Source organism: Cherax quadricarinatus, chromosome 76 (assembly GCF_038502225.1).
Source record: "Cherax quadricarinatus isolate ZL_2023a chromosome 76, ASM3850222v1, whole genome shotgun sequence".
Lineage (NCBI taxonomy): Eukaryota > Metazoa > Arthropoda > Malacostraca > Decapoda > Parastacidae > Cherax > Cherax quadricarinatus.
The window spans coordinates 17,440,951-17,462,124 of record NC_091367.1 but is presented as its reverse complement, the minus strand read 5'-3'; positions in this window follow the sequence as shown (position 1 = coordinate 17,462,124).

Genomic DNA, 21,174 nt, shown 5'->3' with positions numbered 1-21,174 from the left:
GAATATAATGCAGAGAATTCGTAGTTTGGAAGTTAGGAGGAGGTGCTGGATTACCAAAACTGTTGTCCAGAGGGCTGAGGAAGGGTTGTTGAGGTGGTTCGGACATGTAGAGAGAATGGAGCGAAACAGAATGACTTCAAGAGTGTATCAGTCTGTAGTGGAAGGAAGGCGGGGTAGGGGTCGGCCTAGGAAGGGTTGGAGGGAGGGGGTAAAGGAGGTTTTGTGTGCGAGGGGCTTGGACTTCCAGCAGGCATGCGTGAGCGTGTTTGATAGGAGTGAATGGAGACAAATGGTTTTTAATACTTGACGTGCTGTTGGAGTGTGAGCAAAGTAACATATATGAAGGGATTCAGGGAAACCGGCAGGCCGGACTTGAGTCCTGGAGATGGGAAGTACAGTGCCTGCACTCTGAAGGAGGGGTGTTAATGTTGCAGTTTAAAAACTGTAGTGTAAAGCACCCTTCTGGCAAGACAGTGATGGAGTGAATGATGGTGAAAGTTTTTCTTTTTCGGGCCACCCTGCCTTGGTGGGAATCGGCCGGTGTGATAATAAAAAAAAAAAAAAAAAAAAACTTAACTCTGCTCATTTTCACCCGGTAACTTAACTCTGCTCATTTTCACCTGGTAACTTAACTCTCCTCATTTTCACCTGGTAACTTAACTCTTCTCATTTTCACCTGGTAACTTAGCTCTGCTCATTTTCACCTGGTAACTTAACTCTGCTCATTTTCAACTGGTAACTTAACTCTGCTCATTTTCACCTGGTAACTTAACTCTGCTCATTTTCACCTGGTAACTTAACTCTGCTCATTTTCACCTGGTAACTTAACTCTGCTCATTTTCAACTGATAACTTAACTCTGCTCATTTTCACCCGGTAACTTAACTCTGCTCATTTTCACCCGGTAACTTAACTCTGCTCATTTTCACCTGGTAACTTAACTCTGCTCATTTTCACCTGATAATTTAACTCTGCTCATTTTCACCCGGTAACTTAACTCTGCTCATTTTCACCCGGTAACTTAACTCTGCTCATTTTCACCTGATAACTTAACTCTGCTCATTTTCACCTGATAACTTAACTCTGCTCATTTTCACCTGGAAACTTAACTCTGCTCATTTTCACCTGGTAACTTAACTCTGCTCATTTTCACCTGGTAACTTAACTCTGCTCATTTTCACCTGGTAACTTAACTCTGCTCATTTTCACCTGATAGCTTAACTCTGCTCATTTTCACCCTTTAACTTAACTCTGCTCATTTTCACCTGGTAACTTAACTCTCCTCATTTTCACCTGGTAACTTAAGTCTGCTCATTTTCACCTGATAACTTAACTCTGCTCATTTTCACCTGATAACTTAACTCTGCTCATTTTCACCTGATAATTTAACTCTGCTCATTTTCACCTGATAACTTAACTCTGCTCATTTTCACCTGATAACTTAACTCTGTTCATTTTCACCTGATAACTTAACTCTGCTCATTTTCACCTGATAACTCTGCTCATTTTCACCCGGTAACTTAACTCTGCTGATTTTCACCTGATAACTTAACTCTGCTCATTTTCACCTGGTAACTTAACTCTGTTCATTTTTTACCTAATAACTCTGCTCATGTTCACCCGATAACTTAACTCTGCTCATTTTCACCCGGTAACTTAACTCTGCTCATTTTCACCTGATAACTTAACTCTACTCATTTTCACCTGGTAACTTTGCTCACTTTCTCCTGATAACTTAACTCTGCTCATTTTCACTTGATAACTTTACTCTGCTCATTTTCACCTGATAACATAACTCTGTTCATTTTCACCTGATAACTTAACTGCTCATTTTCACCTGGTAACTTAACTCTGTTCATTTTCACCTGATAACTTAACTCTGCTCATTTTCACCTGGTAACTTAACTCTGTTCATTTTCACCTGATAACTTAACTCTGCTCATTTTCACCCGGTAACTTAACTCTGCTCATTTTCACCTGGTAACTTAACTCTGCTCATTTTCAACTGGTAACTTAACTCTGCTCATTTTCACCTGGTAACTTAACTCTGCTCATTTTCACCTGGCAACTTAACTCTGCTCATTTTCACCTGATAACTTAACTCTGCTCATTTTCACCTGATAATTTAACTCTGCTCATTTTCACCCGGTAACTTAACTCTGCTCATAACTTAACTCGACTCATTTTCACCCGGTAACTTAACTCTGCTCATTTTCACCTGGTAACTTAACTCTGCTCATTTTCACCTGATAACTTTGCTCATTTTCACCTGATAACTCTGCTCATTTTCACCTGGTAACTTTGCTCATTTTCACCTGGTAACTTAACTCTGCTCATTTTCACCTGGTAACTTTGCTCATTTTCACCTGGTAACTTAACTCTGCTCATTTTGACCTGATAACTTAACTCTGCTCATTTTCACCCGATAACTTAACTCTGCTCATTTTCACCTGGTAACTTAACTCTGCTCATTTTCACCTGGTAACTTAACTCTGCTCATTTTGACCTGATAGCTTAACTCTGCTCATTTTCACCCGGTATCTTAACTCTGCTCATTTTCACCCGGTAACTTAACTCGACTCATTTTCACCCGGTAACTTAACTCTGCTCATTTTCACCTGGTAACTTAACTCTGCTCATTTTCACCTGGTAACTTAACTCTGCTCATTTTCACCTTATAGCTTAACTCTGCTCATTTTCACCTGGTAGCTTAACTCTGCTCATTTTCACCTGATAGCTTAACTCTGCTCATTTTCACCCGGTAACCTAACTCTGCTCATTTTTACCTGGTAACTTAACTCTGCTCATTTTCACCTGGTAACTTAACTCTGCTCATTTTCACCTGATAACTTAACTCTGCTCATTTCCACCTGATAACTTAACTCTGTTCATTTTCACCTGATAACTTAACTCTGCTCAATTTCACCTGATAACTTAACTCTGCTCATTTTTACCTGATAACTTAACTCTGCTCATTTTCACCTGATAACTTTGCTCATTTTCACCTGATAACTTAACTCTGCTCATTTTCACCTGATAACTTAACTCTACTCATTTTCACCCGGTAACTTAACTCTGCTCATTTTCACCTGATAACTTAACTCTGCTCATTTTCACCTGGTAACTTAACTCTGCTCATTTTCACCTGGTAACTTAACTCTGCTCATTTTCACCTGATAACTTAACTCTGTTCATTTTTACCTGATAACTCTGCTCATGTTCACCCGATAACTTAACTCTGCTCATTTTCACCTGATAACTTAACTCTGCTCCTTTTCACCTGGTAACTTTGCTCACTTTCTCCTGATAACTTAACTCTGTTCATTTTCACCTGATAACTTAACTCTGCTCATTTTCACCTGATAACTTAACTCTGTTCATTTTCATCTGATAATTCTGCTCATTTTCACCTGATAAATTAACTCTGCTCATTTTCACCTGGTAACTTAACTCTGCTCATTTTCACCTGGTAACTTAACTCTGCTCATTTTCACCTGATAACTTAACTCTGCTCATTTTCACCTGATAACTTAACTCTGTTCATTTTCACCTGATAACTTAACTCTGCTCATTTTCACCCGGTAACTTAACTCTGCTCATTTTCACCTGGTAACTTAACTCTGCTCATTTTCACCTGATAACTTAACTCTGCTCATTTTCACCTGATAACTTAACTCTGCTCATTTTCACCTGATAATTTAACTCTGCTCATTTTCACCCGGTAACTTAACTCTGCTCATTTTCACCCGGTAACTTAACTCTGCTCTTTTTCACCCGGTAACTTAACTCTGCTCATTTTCACCCGGTAACTTAACTCTGCTCATTTTCACCTGGTAACTTAACTCTGCTCATTTTCACCTGATAACTTAACTCTGCTCATTTTCACCTGGTAACTTAACTCTGCTCATTTTCACCTGGTAACTTAACTCTGCTCATTTTCACCTGGTAACTTAACTCTGCTCATTTTCACCTGATAACTTAACTCTGCTCATTTTCACCTGATAATTTAACTCTGCTCATTTTCACCCGGTAACTTAACTCTGCTCATTTTCACCTGGTAACTTAACTCTGCTCATTTTCACCTGGTAACTTAACTCTGCTCATTTTCACCTGATAACTTAACTCTGCTCTTTTTCACCTGATAATTTAACTCTGCTCATTTTCACCCGGTAACTTAACTCTGCTCATTTTCACCCGGTAACTTAACTCTGCTCATTTTCACCCGATAACTTAACTTTGCTCATTTTCACCCGGTAACTTAACTCTGCTCATTTTCACCTGGTAACTTAACTCTGCTCATTTTCACCCGGTAACTTAACTCTGCTCATTTTCACCTGGTAACTTTGCTCATTTTCACCTGGTAACTTAACTCTGCTCATTTTCACCTGGTAACTTAACTCTGCTCATTTTCACCTGGTAACTCTGCTCATTTTCACCTGATAAATTAACTCTGCTCATTTTCACCTGATAACTTAACTCTGTTCATTTTCACCTGATAATTCTGCTCATTTTCACCTGGTAACTTAACTCTGCTCATTTTCACCCATATTCTCCTCTGTTATAAAATCAACATCGAAAAAAGTAATCATTTACTAATTAAATTAAATATATACATTAAACATTTACATTAAACATTTACTGAATTTTAACATTTGCTAAAGTAAACATTTGCTGGAAATATATATTTATTGATATTAAACATTAATTGAATTTAAATTTATTAGATTTGCTTCTTAAAACAAAATAAAGATTTAATTAAAACCTCTATTAAAGTTTTTATTAAAACTTTAATTTTAAACATTTATGGTTAGATTAGATTGTTTTAGATTAACTTAGGTTAGGTTATGCTGGTTTAAGCTAGGCAAAGTTATTTTAAATATAGTTACGTTTGGTTAATTTAGCGTAGATTAGGTTTGGGTAGATAAAGTTAATTAGGTTAAATCACGTTAAATTAGGTTAACCAAACCAATTTTTAGAGGTAGATCTCAGAATTTTTAAAATTCAATGTCTAAATTTTAACTAAAAAGAAAATATTCTTTTCATGTCAGAAATGTGATTTAATTAACGAAATTAAATAAACGTAAGTTTAAAAAAAAATTGCAATATGTCGATTTATTTTGTCGATCTTATACATGGCGGCGATATCTAGGCCGTCATGTGTAAGAATTACACATATTACTTTCAAAGATAGTAATATTACACATATTGATGTCTTTGAAACATGTGTCGACATCCTGTACCAGGATGCATGTATGTCTTCCAGCTGTTGGTTGTGTGGTAGGGATGGTGGTTGTGTGGTAGGGTTGGTGGTTGTGTGGTAGGGATGGTGGTTGTGTGGTAGGGTTGGTGGTTGTGTGGTAGGGATGGTGGTTGTGTGGTAGGGTTGGTGGTTGTGTGGTAGGGTTGGTGGTTGTGTGGTAGGAATGGTGCTTATGTGGTAGGGATGGTGGTTGTGTGGTAGGGATGGTGGTTGTGTGGTAGGGATGGTGCTTATGTGGTAGGGATGGTGGTTGTGTGGTAGGGATGGTGGTTGTGTGGTAGGGATGGTGGTTGTGTGGTAGGGATGGTGGCTGTGTGGTAGGGATGGTGGCTGTGTGACAGGGATGGTGGCTGTGTGGTAGGGATGGTGGTTGTGTGGTAGGGATGGTGCTTATGTGGTAGGGATGGTGGTTGTGTGGTAGGGATGGTGGTTGTGTGGTAGCGATGGTGGTTGTGTGGTAGGGATGGTGGCTGTGTGGTAGGGATGGTGGTTGTGTGGTAGGGATGGTGGTTGTGTGAGAGGGATGGTTGCTGTGTGACAGGGATGGTTACCTGGAGGTTACCTGGAGGTTATTCCGGGGATGGTATAAACCTTGGTAATAAATACCGACAAGTTGGTTTAGAAAGACACGTAAGCAAACACTATAACATATTTATTAGAAAACGTTTCGGTCCTGGGACCTTGAAGTGATCAAGGTCCCAGGACCGAAACGTTTTCTAATAAATATGTTATAGTGTTTGCTTACGTGTCTTTCTATTCCGGGGATCAACGCCCCCGCGGCCCGGTCCATGACCAGGCCTCCCGATGGATCACGGCCCGATCAACTAGGCTGTTACTGCTGGCCGCACGCAGTCCAACGTATGAGCCACAGCCCGGCTGATCCGGCACTGACTTTAGGTATCTGTCCAGCTCTCTCTAGAAGGCAGCCAGGGGTTTATTGGCAATTCGCCTAATGCTTGATGGGAGGCTGTTGAACAGTCTTGGGCCCCGGACACTTATGGTGTTTTCCTTTAGTGTACCAATGGCGCCCCTACTTTTTATTGGAGGCATTTTGCATCGCCTGCCCAGTCTTTTACTTTCGTAGGGAGTGATTTCTGTGTGCAGATTTGGGACCATTCCTTCCAAAATTTTCCAAGTGTAGATTATGATATATCTCTCCCTCCTGCGTTCCAACGAGTACAAGTCAAGTGCTTCCAAGCGTTCCCAGTAGTTAAGGTGCTTGACAGAACTTATACGTGCAGTAAAGGATCTCTGTACACTCTCTAGATCTGCGATTTCACCTGCTTTGAATGGAGATGTTGATGTACAGCAGTATTCCAGCCTAGAGAGAACAAGTGATTTGAAAAGGATCATCGTTAGCTTGACATCTCTCGTTTTGAACGTTCTCATTATCCATCCAATCATTTTCTTTGCACTTGTGATCGTGGCACTGTTGTGTTCCTTGAAAGTGAGATCCTCAGACATTACTACTCCCAGGTCCCTTACATTATTTTTCCGCTCTATTGTATGGCCAGAGTCTGTAGTATACTCTGTTCTAGTTATTATCTCCTCCAGTTTTCCATAACGGAGTAGTTGGAATTTGTCCTCATTGAACATCATATTGTTTACCGTTGCCCACTGGAAGACTTTGTTTATATCTTCTTGGAGGTTAACCGCGTCCTCAGCAGATGACAGCCTCATGCAGATCCTAGTATCATCCGCAAAGGATGATACGGTGCTGTGGTGTATATCTCTGTTTATGTCTGATATGAGGATAAGGAATAAGATAGGGGCGAGTACTGTGCCTTGTGGAACAGAGCTCTTCGCTATGGCAGCCTCCGACTTAACTCTGTTGATCACTACTCTTTGTGTTCGATTTGTTAGGAAGTTGAAGATCCATCTCCCCACTTTCCCAGTTATTCCTTTAGAACGTATTTTATGGGCTATTACGCCATGATCGCATTTGTCAAATGCTTTTGCAAAGTCTGTGTATATTACATCTGTATTCTGATTTTTTTCCAGTGCATCCAAGGCCATATCATAGTGATCCAGTAGTTGTGAGAGGCAGGAGCGACCTGCCCTGAACCCATGTTGCCCTGGATTGTGCAGATTTTGGGAATCCAGGTGATTTGCAATCCTGTTTCTTAGCACTCTTTCAAAGATTTTTATGATGTGGGACGTCAGAGCTATTGGTCTATAGTTCTTAGCTAATGCTTTGCTGCCACCTTTATGGAGTGGGGCTATATCCGTTGTTTTAAGTGACTGTGGAATTTCACCCATGTCCAAGCTCCTCCTCCATAGTGTACTTAGGGCACGCGAGAGGGGTTTCTTGCAGTTCTTAATGAAAACAGAGTTCCACGAGTCTGGGCCCGGGGCTGAGTGCATAGGCATGTTGTCAATGGCTTTCTCGAAATCTATCGGAGTTAGGGTAATGTCGGAAATCTGGCATACATTTATGGAGTTTTGAGGCTCATTCATGAAGAAATCATTTGGGTCGTCGATCCTCAGACCGATTAGTAGATCACTAAACACAGAGTCGTACTGGGATTTCAATATTTCACTCATTTCCTTGTTGTCATCTGTGTAAGTCCCATCCTGTCTGAGTAAGGGCCCGATACTAGATGTGGTATTTGCCTTGTTTTTGGCATATGAAAAGAAATATTTTGAATTTCTTTCAATTTCACTAATAGCTTTAAGCTCCTCCTGTCTCTCCTGGTTCCTGTAAGAGTCATTTAACTTAAGTTCGATAGTTTCCACTTAAATGGTCAGCGCCGCCTTTCGTGTATCAGATATTCTAGCACTCCTGAGGAGCTCAGTGACTCTTCGTCGTCTTCTGTAGAGGGAGCGTCTTTCTCTCTCCAGTTTACTCCTGCTCTTCTTCTTTCTTAGGGGAATATGCCTAAACCATGCTTCGGCTGCCAGGAAGTTGATCCTTTCAAGGCACTGGGTTGGATCCATGTCATTTAAGACATCTTCCCAACATGTTTCGTTTAGGACATGGTTTACCTGGTCCCAGTTGATGTTCTTGTTGTTGAAGTTGTATTTTGTGAAGACACCTTCACAGGTACATGCATTCTGCTGATCAGGACCCCTATGCATGTACGTCTGAACTTCGATTAGGTTGTGATCGGAATTAGTTGTTGGTGGTTGTGTGGTTACCTGGAGGTTACATGGAGGTTATTCCGGGGATCAACGCCCCCGCGGCCCGGTCCATGACCAGGCCTCCCGATGGATCAGGGCCTGATCAACTAGGCTGTTACTGCTGGCCGCACGCAGTCCGACGTACGAGCCACAGCCCGGCTGATCCGGCACTGACTTTAGGTATCTGTCCAGCTCTCTCTTGAAGGCAGCCAGGGGTTAGGGATGGTGGTTGTATGGTAGGGATGGTGGCTGGGTGAGAGGGATAGTGGTTGTATGGTAGGGAAGGTGGTTGAGTGGTAGGGATGGTGGTTGTGTGGTAGGGATGGTGGTTGTGTGGTAGGGATGGTGGTTGTGTGGTAGGGATGGTGGTTGTATGACAGGGATGGTGGTTGTGTGGTAGGGATGGTGGTTGTGTGGTAGGGATGGTGGCTGTGTGAGAAGGATGGTGGTTGTGTGGTAGGGATGGTGGTTGTGTGGTAGGGATGGTGGCTGTGTGAAAGGGATGGTGGTTGTGTGGTAGGGATGGTGGTTGTATGGTAGGGATGGTGGTTGTATGACAGGGATGGTGGTTGTGTGGTAGGGATTGTGGTTGTGTGATGGTGATGGTGGTTGCGTGAGAGAGATGGTGGTTGTGTGGTAGGAATGGTAGTTGTGTGACAGGGATGGTGGTTGTGTGGTAGGGATGGTGGTTGTGTGACAGGGATGGTGGTTGTGTGTCAGGGATGGTGGTTGTGTGTCAGGAATGGTGGTTGTGTGTCAGGGATGGTGGTTGTGTGTCAGAGATGGTGGTTGTGTGTCAGGGATGGTGGTTGTGTGTCAGGGATGGTGATTGTGTGTCAGGGATGGTGATTGTGTGTCAGGGATAGTTATTGTGTGTCAGGGATGGTGGTTGTGTGTCAGGGATGGTGGTTGTGTGTCAGGGATGGTGGTTGTGTGTCAGGGATGGTGGTTGAGTGACAGGGATGGTGGTTGTATGGTAGGGATGGTGGTTGTGTGACAGGGATGGTGCTTATGTGGTAGGAATGGTGGTTGTGTGACAGGAATGGTGGTTGTATGGTAGGGATGGTGGTGGTTGTGTGACAGGGATGATGGTTTTATGGTAGGGATGGTGGCTGTATGGTAGGGATGGTGGTTGTGTGACAGGGATGTTGGTTGTAAGAAGGAATGATGGTTGTGCGGCAGTAATGGTGGTTGAGCGTCATTGATGGTTGTTTTGTGTCAAGAATGGTGAATATGTATCAGGGATGGTGGTTGTGTGTCAGGGATGATGGTTGTGCGTCAGGGATGGTGGTTGTGTGTCAGGGATGGTGGTTGTGTGTCAGGGATGGTGGTTGTGTGTCAGGGATGGTGGTTGTGTGTCAAGGGTGGTGGCTGTGCGTCAGGAATGGTGGTTGTGTGTCAGGGATGGTGGTTTTGTGTCAGGGATGGTGGTTGTGTGTCATGGATGGTGGTTGTGTGTCAGGGATGGTGGTTGTGTGTCAGGAATGGTGGTTGTGTGTCAGGGATGGTGGTTGTGTGTCAGGGATGGTGGTTGTGTGTCAGAGATGGTGGTTGTATGGTAGGGATGGTGATTATGGTAGGGATGGTGATTGTGTGTCAGGGATGGTGGTTGTGTGTCAGGGATGGTGGTTGTGTGTCAGGGATGGTGGTTGTGTGTCAGGGATGGTGGTTGTGTGTCAGGGATGGTGGTTGTGTGTCAGGGATGGTGGTTGTGTGTCAGGGATGGTGGTTGTGTGTCAGGGATGGTGGTTGTGTGTCAGGGATGGTGGTTGTGTGTCAGGGATGGTGGTTGTGTGTCAGGGATGGTGGTTGTGTGTCAGGGATGGTGGTTGTGTGTCAGGGATGGTGGTTGTGTGTCAGGGATGGTGGTTGTGTGTCAGGGATGGTGGTTGTGTGTCAGGGATGGTGGTTGTGTGTCAGGGATGGTGGTTGTGTGTCAGGGATGGTGGTTGTGTGTCAGGGATGGTGGTTGTGTGTCAGGGATGGTGGTTGTGTGTCAGGGATGGTGGTTGTGTGTCAGGGATGGTGGTTGTGTGTCAGGGATGGTGGTTGTGTCTCAGGGATGGTGGTTGTGTGTCAGGGAGGGTGGTTGTGAGTCAGGGCTGGTGGTTGTGTGTCAGGGATGGTGGTTGTGTGTCAGGGATGGTGGTTGTGTGTCAGGGATGGTGGTTGTGTGTCAGTGGTAATTGTGTCAGGGATGGTGATTGTGTGTCAGGGATGGTGGTGTGTGAGGGATGGTGTCTGTGTCTCTGGGATGGTGGTTGTGTGTCAGGGATGGTGTTTGTGTGTCAGGGATGGTGGTTGTGTGTCAGGGATGGTGGTTGTGTGTCAGGGATGGTGGTTGTGTGTCAGGGATGGTGGTTGTGTGTCAGGGATGGTGGTTGTGTGTCAGGGATGGTGGTTGTGTGTCAGGGATGGTGGTTGTGTGTCAGGGATGGTGGTTGTGTGTCAGAGATGGTGGTTGTGTGTTAGGGATGGTGGTTGTGTGTCAGGGATGGTGGTTGTGTGTCAGGGATGGTGGTTGTGTGTCAGGGATGGTGGTTGTGTGTCAGGGATGGTGGTTGTGTGTCAGGGATGGTGGTTGTGTGTCAGGGATGGTGGTTGTGTGTCAGGGATGGTGGTTGTGTGTCAGGGATGGTGGTTGTGTGTCAGGGATGGTGGTTGTGTGTCAGGGATGGTGGTTGTGTGTCAAGGATGGTGGTTGTGTGTCAGGGATGGTGGTTGTGTGTCAGGGATGGTGGTTGTGTGTCAGGGATGGTGGTTGTGTGTCATAGATGGTGGTAGTGCGTCAAGGATTGTGATTCTGTGTCAGGGATGGTGATTGTGTGTCAGGGATGGTGGTTGCGTGTCAGGGATGGTGGTTGTGCGTCAAGGGGATGGTGGTTGTGTGTCAGGGATGGTGGTTGTGTGGTGGTTTCACGGATGGTGGTTGTGTGTCAGGGATGGTGGTTGTGTGTCAGGGATGGTGGTTGTGTGTCAGGGTTGTGTGTCAGGTGGTGGTTGTGTGTGAGGGATGGTGGTTGTGTGTCAGGGATGGTGGATGTGTGTCAGGGATGGTGGTTGTGTGTCAGGGATGGTGGTTGTGTGTCAGGGATGGTGGTTGTGTGTCAGGGATGGTGGTTGTGTGTCAGGGATGGTGGTTGTGTGTCAGGGATGGTGGTTGTGTGTCAGGGATGGTGGTTGTGTGTCAGGGATGGTGGTTGTGTGTCAGGGATGGTGGTTGTGTGTCAGGGATGGTGGTTGTGTGTCAGGGATGGTGGTTGTGTGTCAGGGATGGTGGTTGTGTGTCAGGGATGGTGGTTGTGTGTCAGGGATGGTGGTTGTGTGTCAGGGATGGTGGTTGTGCGTCAGGGATGGTGGTTGTGTGTCAGGGAGGGATGGTGGTTGTGAGATGGTGGTTGTGTGTCAGGGATGGTGGTTGTGTGTTAGGGATGGTGGTTGTGTGTCAGGGATGGTGGTTGTGTGTCAGAGATGGTGGTTGTGTGTCAAGGATGGTGGTTTTGTGTCAGAGGTGGTGGTTGTGTGTCAAGGGTGGTGGTTGTTTGTCAGGGATGGCGGTTGTGTGTCAGAGATGGTGGTTGTGTGTCAGAGATGGTGGTTGTGTGTCAAGGGCGGTGGTTGTGTGTCAGTGATGGTGGTTGAGTGTCAAGGATGGTGGTTGTGTGTCAGAGATGGTGGTTGTGTGTCAGAGATGGTGGTTGTGTGTCAGAGATGGTGGTTGTGTGTCAGGGATGGTGGTTGTGTGTCAGGGATGGTGGTTGTGTGTCAGATGTTGGTTGTGTGTCAAGGGTTGTGGTTGTGTGTCAAGGATGGTGGTTGTGTATCAGAGATGGTGGTTGTGTGTCAAGGGTGGTGGTTGTGTGTCAAGGATGGTGGTTGTGTGTCAAGGGTGGTGGTTGTGTCAGGGATGGTGGTTCTGTGTCAAGGATGGTGGTTGTGTGTCAAGGATGGTGATTGTGTGTCAGGGATGGTGGTTGTGTGTCAGAGATGGTGGTTGTGTGTCAAGGGCGGTGGTTGTGTGTCAGGGATGGTGGTTGTGTGTCCAGGATGGTGGTTGTGTGTCCAGGATGGTGGTTGTGTGTCAGGAATGGTGGTTGTGTGTCAAGGGTGGTGGTTGTGTGTCAAGGGTGGTGGTTGTGTGTCAGGGATGGTGGTTGTCAGGGATGGTGGTTGTGTGTCAAGGATGGTGGTTGTGTGTCAGGGATGGTGGTTGTGTGTCAGGGATGGTGGTTGTGTGTCAAGGATGGTGGTTGTGTGTCAGGGATGGTGGTTCTGTGTCAAGGATGGTGGTTGTGTGTCAAGGATGGTGGTTGTGTGTCAGGGATGGTGGTTGTGTGTCAGGGATGGTGGTTGTGTGTCAGGGATGGTGGTTTCGTGTCAGAGATGGTAGTTGTGTGTCTTGGATTGTGGTTGTGTGTCAGGGATGGTGGTTGTGTGTCAGGGATGGTGGTTGTGCGTCAGGGATGGTGGTTGTGTGTCAGGGATGGTGGTTGTGTGTCAAGGATGGTGGTTGTGTGTCAGGGATGGTGGTTGTGTGTCAGGGATGGTGGTTGTGTGTCAGAGATGGTGGTTGTGTGTCAAGGGTGGTGGTTGTGTGTCAGGGATGGTGGTTGTGTGTCCAGGATGGTGGTTGTGTGTCAAGGATGGTGGTTGTGTGTCAAGGATGGTGGTTGTGTGTCAGGGATGGTGGTTGTGTGTCAAGGATGGTGGTTGTGTGTCAGGGATGGTGGTTGTGTGTCAGGGATGGTGGTTGTGTGTCAGAGATGGTGGTTGTGTGTCAAGGATGGTGGTTGTGTGTCAGGGATGGTGGTTGTGTGTCAAGGATGGTGGTTGTGTGTCAAGGATGGTGGTTGTGTGTCAGGGATGGTGGTTGTGTGTCAAGGATGGTGGTTGTGTGTCAGGGGTGGTGGTTGTTTGTCAAGGGTGGTAGTTGTGTGTCAAGGATGGTGGTTGTGTGTCAGGGGTGGTAGTTGTGTGTCAGGGATGGTGGTTGTTTGTCAGGGATGGTGGTTGTGTGTCAAGGATGGTGGTTGTGTGTCAGGGATGGTGGTTGTGTGTCAGGGATGGTGGTTGTGTGTCAAGGATGGTGGTTGTGTGTCAGGGATGGTGGTTGTGTGTCAGGGGTGGTAGTTGTGTGTCAAGGATGGTGGTTGTATGTCAGGGGTGGTGGTTGTGTGTCAGGCGTGGTGGTTGTGTGTCAGGGATGGTGGTTGTGTGTCAGGGATAGTGGTTGTGTGTCAGGGATAGTGGTTGTGTGTCAGGGATAGTGGTTGTGTGTCAAGGATGGTGGTTGTGTGTCAGGGATGGTGGTTGTGTGTCAGGCGTGGTGGTTGTGTGTCAGGGATGGTGGTTGTGTGTCAGGGATGGTGGTTGTGTGTCAGGGATAGTGGTTGTGTGTCAGGGATGGTGGTTGTGTGTCAGGGATAGTGGTTGTGTGTCAAGGATGGTGGTTGTGTGTCAAGGATGGTGGTTGTATGTCAGGGGTGGTGGTTGTGTGTCAATGATGGTGGTTGTGTGTCAGGGGTGGTGGTTGTGTGTCAGGGATGGTGGTTGTGTGTCAGGGATGGTGGTTGTGTGTCAGGGATGGTGGTTGTGTCAGGGATGGTGGTTGTGTGTCAGGGGTGGTAGTTGTGAGTCAGGGGTGGTAGTTGTGTGTCAGGGATGGTGGTTGTGTGTCAGGGATGGTGGTTGTGTGTCAGGGATAGTGGTTGTGTGTCAGGGATAATGGTTGTGTGTCAGGGATAATGGTTGTGTGTCAGGGATAATGGTTGTGTGTCAGGGATAATGGTTGTGTGTCAGGGATAATGGTTGTGTGTCAGGGATAATGGTTGTGTGTCAGGGGTGGTAGTTGTGTGTCAGGGATAATGGTTGTGTGTCAGGGATAATGGTTGTGTGTCAGGGATAATGGTTGTGTGTCAGGGATAATGGTTGTGTGTCAGGGATAATGGTTGTGTGTCAGGGGTGGTAGTTGTGTGTCAGGGATAATGGTTGTGTGTCAGGGGTGGTAGTTGTGTGTCAGGGGTGGTAGTTGTGTGTCAGGGATAATGGTTGTGTGTCAGGGGTGGTAGTTGTGTGTCAGGGGTGGTAGTTGTGTGTCAGGGATAATGGTTGTGTGTCAGGGGTTGTAGTTGTGTGTCAGGGGTGGTGGTTGTGTGTCAGGGATGGTGGTTGTGTGTCAATGATGGTGGTTGTGTGTCAGGGATGGTGGTTGTGTGTCAGTGATGGTGGTTGTGTGTCAGGGGTGGTTTTCTGAAACTGTTTTTCTACTGCGGACCACAATGAACGTGCTTCAGAAAGTGACTTGTAAAATTGAATTTTTTAGACCTGTATCTGGAAACAAGTGTTTCATTGTACTGGAATGTTAACTGTTGGAACAGTTTTATACTTTTGCGACACTAGTTTAAGCCACGGGAAAAAAAGTTGAATCCGGAAACACTTCTCATGTCAGCTCCTCATCCAACTTTAACAGTGAGTGTTGAGTTAACAATGTCTCCTACCCTGGTAAATTATTTTGTTATTGTCTGAATGTAAATACAAACTGATTTACATTAACCTAATGTATCTTGATCTAGTATTAACAAGAAAAGGCACAATATCTTGACTGGAACGATACGTAAATAACCCGAACATAGAAGAGAGAAGCTTAAGACGACGTTTCGGTCCGACTTGACCATTTACAAAGTCACACAAACGAAAAGTATACCCGTCCTGCTCTACCTCTCGTCAGTGTGACTTTGTAAATGGTCCAAGTCGGACCGAAACGTCGGCGTAAGCTCCTCTCTTCTATGTGCGGGTTATTTGTGTATAGATCTAGTATTCTAAGATAATCCTCAGTAACAAGTATTATTTTTTAAACGACCTGTAATGTGTGCAAAAACGCTCTTAATATTACAAGAACAATGTAACATAACACCAGACCTGTCTCATACCCTATATTATTGTCCCTGAAGTTCATTCCACTCCTTATTACTGGAAAAAATGTGTACTGAAAGCAATACACAATTGTCCATGAATTTTATTTGAGTACACTTGACTGGAAGAAGTTATGTGTACTGGAAACACTGGAAGCACCACTGTGTACTTAAAGTGTTGCAGTGTTGTCAAGGAAGTTTTCTAAACCGGGTAATTATTCTCCTCTTGAAATAGGCTTGCATAGTTCTTGGAAAGAAAAAAGAGAAAGGAAATGGAAAGAATGGGGATAAAAGAGGGAGAAGGAGAGAAGAAAATGAAAAAAACAAAGAAAAGAAGTGGGGAAGAAAAGGAAGAAAGAATTCAGAGGGAGGAGAGGAGAAATAGGTTAGAAGAAGAGGAAGAGAAAAAGATGAAAAAGAGAAAGTGATGGAATGATTTAAAAAAAAATCAAATAGAAAGGAAAGAATCTGGATGCAAAGAGGTAGTATAAAATACGGAAAATGAGGAGAGGAAGAGGGAGAGAGAAGAGAAAATGAGGAAGACGGACTTGAGACATTACAAGGAGATATTGAAGGTCAGACACAAAAGAGCGTAAATGAGACATGAGGACAAAGGAAGAAAATAGGAAAGACAAGAGAAGCCATATTGTGTGTAGAAGGTAAGAGGTAAGACAGAAGAAAGTGGCAATAAAGGAAAAGAAAATAGTGAAAACAATGAGGTTAATTAAGGAGTTAAAATAAGATAAAATTTAACGGTTTCTTCTTTGCGAATAAAGCGTAAAAATAGAGAAACCAGTTTCCGGATTTTTTTTTTTTCATATTTGTTACTACCTGTGCGTTATTTTAAGCGTTTAAACCATCTCGCTTCGTTGTTGATTCAGAGTGTCATTCAATGTTTGTTGTCCAGTGTAATGTTCCGAACCTGGATTTTTTTTTTCAACAAATTGTTTGATATGCAGGAAAGCAATAGGATTATTTTATGAGCCAAAGGTTTGATGATCATCATTGCTGCTACCATCATGAGCTGAGAGGGACGTTACCTTCAACGAATCTTCCTGGATTTCCTACTCTATTTCCGCAGCGTTGCAGTCTCCTGATGATGTTCTGATTGCAACACAAAAGACCTAGAGCTAACATTCACCCCCATTATGGTTATTTTTGCGCACACACACACACACACACACACACACACACACACACACACACACACACACACACACACACACACACACACACACACAGTAGGGACACCGAGCGCGCGAGTCACGCCTTCCGTGCTCCGCGAATGTAAGTGTTTTTGAGGGCTACCCAAGTGTTCTGCAATTGTTGCAAAGTGTGTTAGGGTAGTGAACAATCCTAGAAGCGATTTACAATCTACCTGAGCCACGTAAGTGTGGGGAGAGCCACAATTTTGTAAGTGATCTAGAAAGTAAACCGTGGTGGTGCAGTCAGAGCGGGCAGGCTAGTGTGGATGGTAAGGCGACGTTGTCAAGTGTCACCCAAGAAAGATAATAAAGTGAAACAATCGTGTGTCCAGTGAGAGAAATACAGTGAATAGGGTACATTATTAACGAGAAGAAATTGAGGTGGATCTACGCCAGGACGTCACATCGAGCTGGACAATCTACAGGCAGCTACAGCTGCATTGCAAGTACTGTACTCACCTATGAGTGGTTGTGAGGGTGTGGGGTTACAGGTTCCAATTAACCGCCAAGCTGATTGTGAATAGTCTCTCATAGCACGATAAAGAATAGGCACTCAAGTATTCAATAAGGAATAGCAATTGGTAATTCAATGAACAAGGCGAATAACTTACTATAAGCTAAGTGGCAGGACAAGCTTTTAAGGGCAACATTGTAAGTAGGTGCAGGTTAAGTCCCAGGAGGGTGGGGGTCAGGTCACAAGAAGTTGCGGTCAGTCAAGGACCACTGAGACTCCACATTACACCGCACAAGTCACCTACTTCACACACACACACACACACACACACACACACACACACACACACACACACACACACACACACACACACACACACACACACACACACACGAATATGCACAGATAAGAAGGGAGGCTCAGAGACAATATGAAAATGACATAGTATCAAAAGTAAAGACTGACCCGAAGCTGTTGTACAGCCACATCAGGAGGAAAACAACAGTCAAGGACCAGGTAATCAGACTGAGGAAGGGTGATGGGGAATTCACAAGAAACGACCAAGAGGTATGTCAGGAGCTCAACACAAGATTTAAAGAGGTATTTACAGTGGAAACCAGTAGGACTCCAGGAAATCAGAACAGGGGGGCACACCAGCAAGTGCTGGATAAGGTACATATAACCAAGGAGGAGGTGAAGCTGCTATGCGAACTTAACACCTCAAAGGCGGTGGGACCAGACAACATCTCTCCATGGGTCCTTAAAGAGGGAGCAGAGATATTGTGTGAGCCATTAACAAAGATCTTCAACACATCATTTGAAACTGGGCAACTCCCTGAGGTATGGAAAATGGCAAATGTAGTCCCAATTTTTAAAAAGGGAGACAAACATGAGGCACTAAACTACAGACCTGTATCACTAACGTGATACAGGTCTGCAAGGTCATGGAGAAGATCATCAGGAGGAGAGTGGTGGGGCACCTGGAAAGAAACAAGTGTATAATTGACAACCAGCACGGTTTCAGGGAAGGAAAATCCTGTCACAAACCTACTAGAGTTTTATGCCAAGGTGACAGAAGACAGAGAGAGGGGTGGATCGACTGCATATTTTTGGACTGCAAGAAGGCCTTCGACACAGTTCCTCACAAGAGGTTACTGCAAAAGCTAGAGGATCAGGCACACATAACAGGAAAGGCACTGCAATGGATCAGAGAATATCTGACAGGGAGGCAACAACGAGTTATGGTACGCGACGAGGTGTCAGAGTGGGCGCCTGTGACAAGCGGGGTTCCACAGGGGTCAGTCCTAGGACCTGTGCTGTTCTTGGTATATGTGACCGACATAACGGAAGGGATAGACTCAGAAGTGTCCTGCTTTGCAGATGATGTGAAGTTAATGAGAAGAATCAAATCGGATGAGGATCAGGCAGGACTACAAAGAGACCTGGACAGGCTACAAGCCTGGTCCAGCAACTGGCTCCTTGAATTTAACCCTGCCAAATGCAAAGTGATGAAGATTGGGGAAGGGCAAAGAAGACCGCAGACAAAATATAGTTTAGATGGCCAAAGACTGCAAACCTCACTCAAGGAAAAAGATCTGGGGGTGAGTATAACACCGAGCATATCTCCTGAGGCGCACATCAATCAGATAACTGCTGCAGCATACGGGCGCCTGGCAAACCTACGGATAGCGTTCCGATACCTCATTAAGGATTCGTTTAAGACTCTGTATACCATTTACGTCAGGCCCATACTGGAGTATGCAGCACCAGTTTGGAATCCACTCCTAGTCAAGCACGTCAAGAAATTAGAGAAAGTGCAAAGGTTTGCAACAAGACTAGTCTCAGAGCTACGGGGATTGTCCTACGTAGAAAGGTTGAGGGAAATCGGCCTGAAGACACTGGAGGACAGGAGGGTCAGGGGAGACATGATAACGACATATAAAATACTGCACGGAATAGACAAGGTGGACAAAGTCGGGATGTTCCAGAGAAGGGACACAGACACAAGAGGTCACAATTGGAAGTTGAAGACTCAGATGAATCAAAGGGATGTTAGGAAGTATTTCTTCAGTGATAGAGTAGTCAGGCCGTGGAAAGCACGATTAAGGGACATGCCGGCATACAGGAAGGTGTATCTCGACTGCGACAGAACACAAGAAGAAAGGCAGAAACTGAGAGAGATGGTACAAAGGCGAAAGGAGGAAAGAGAGGGGATGGAGAAGACAGACAGGAGATCCCAGACCCAGGAAGAAGATCAAGTAGGAGAGTGGTGGAGCACCTGGAAAGAAACAAGTTTATAATTGACAACCAGCACGGTTTCAGGGAAGGAAAATCCTGTGTCACAAACCTACTAGAGTTTTATGACAAGGTGGCAGAAGTAAGACGAGAGAGAGCGGGGTGGATCGACAGCATTTTTTTGGACTGCAAGAAGGCCTTCGACACAGTTCCTAACAAGAGGTTACTGCAAAAGCTAGAGGATTAGGCACACATAACAGGAAAGGCACTGCAATGGATCAGAGAATACCTGACAGGGAGGCAACAACGAGTCATGGTACGTGACGAGGTGTCAGAGTGGGCGCCTGTGACAAGCGGGGTTCCACAGGGGTCAGTCCTAGGACCTGTGCTGTTCTTGGTATATGTGAACGACATAACGGAAGGAATAGACTCAGAAGTGTCCTTGTTTGCAGATGATGTGAAGTTAATGAGAAGAATCAAATCGGATGAGGATCAGGCAGGACTACGAAGAGACCTGGACAGGCTACAAGTATGGTCCAGCAACTGGCTCCTTGAGTTTAACTCTGCCAAATGCAAAGTCATGAAGATTGGGGAAGGGCAAAGAAGACAGAAGACACAATATAGTTTAGATGGCCAAAGACTGCAAACCTCACTCAAGGAAAAAGATCTGGGGGTGAGTATAACACCGAGCATATCTCCTGAGGCGCCCGTATGCTGCAGCATACGGGCGCCTGGCAAACCTACGGATAGCGTTCCGATACCTCAGTTAGGATTCGTTCAAGACTCTGTATACCATTTACGTCAGGCCCATACTGGAGTATGCAGCACCAGTTTGGAATCCACACCTAGTCAAGCACGTCAAGAAATTAGAGAAAGTGCGAAGGTTTGCAACAAGACTAGTCCCAGAGCTATGGGGATTGTCCTACGAAGAAAGGATGAGGGAAATCGGCCTGACGACACTGGAGGACAGGAGGGTCAGGGATGACATGATAACGACATATAAAATACTGCGCAGAATAGACAAGGTGGACAAAGACGGGATGTTCCAGAGAAGGGACACAGACACAGGAGGTCACAATTGAAAGTTGAAGACTCAGATGAATCAAAGGGATGTTAGGAAGTATTTCTTCAGTGATAGAGTAGTCAGGCCGTGGATTAGCCTAGAAAGTTACGTAGTGTAGGCGGGAACCATACATAGTTTTAAGGCGAGGTATGATAAAGCTCATGGGGCAGGGAGAGAGAGGACCTAGTAGCAATCAGCGAAGAGGCGGGGCCAGGAGCTATGACTCGACCCCTGCAACCACAAATAGGTGAGTACACACACACACACACACACACACACATCTGAGAACAGCATTCCGATACCTTAGTAAGGAATCGTTCAAGACACTGTACACCGTGTATGTCAGGCCCATACTGGAGTATGCAGCACCTGTTTGGAACCCGCACTTGATAAAGCACGTCAAGAAACTAGAGAAAGTACAAAGGTTTGCGACAAGGTTAGTTCCAGAGCTAAGGGGAATGTCCTATGAAGAAAGATTAAGGGAAATCGGCCTGACGACACTGGAGGACAGGAGGGTCAGGGGAGACATGATAACGACATATAAAATACTGCGTGGAATAGACAAGGTGGACAGAGACAGGATGTTCCAGGGAGGGGACACAGAAACAAGAGGCCACAATTGGAAGTTGAAGACACAAATGAGTCAGAGAGATATTAGGAAGTATTTCTTCAGTCATAGAGTTGTAAGGCAGTGGAATAGCCTAGAAAATGACGTAGTGGAGGCAGGAACCATACACAGTTTTAAGACGAGGTTTGATAAAGCTCATGGAGCGGGGAGAGAGAGGGCCCAGTAGCAACCGGTGAAGAGGGGGGGCCAGGAGCTAAGACTCGACCCCTGCAACCACAAATAGGTGAGTACAAATAGGTGAGTACACACACACACACACACACACACACACACACACATACACATACAGGAGCTCGGAC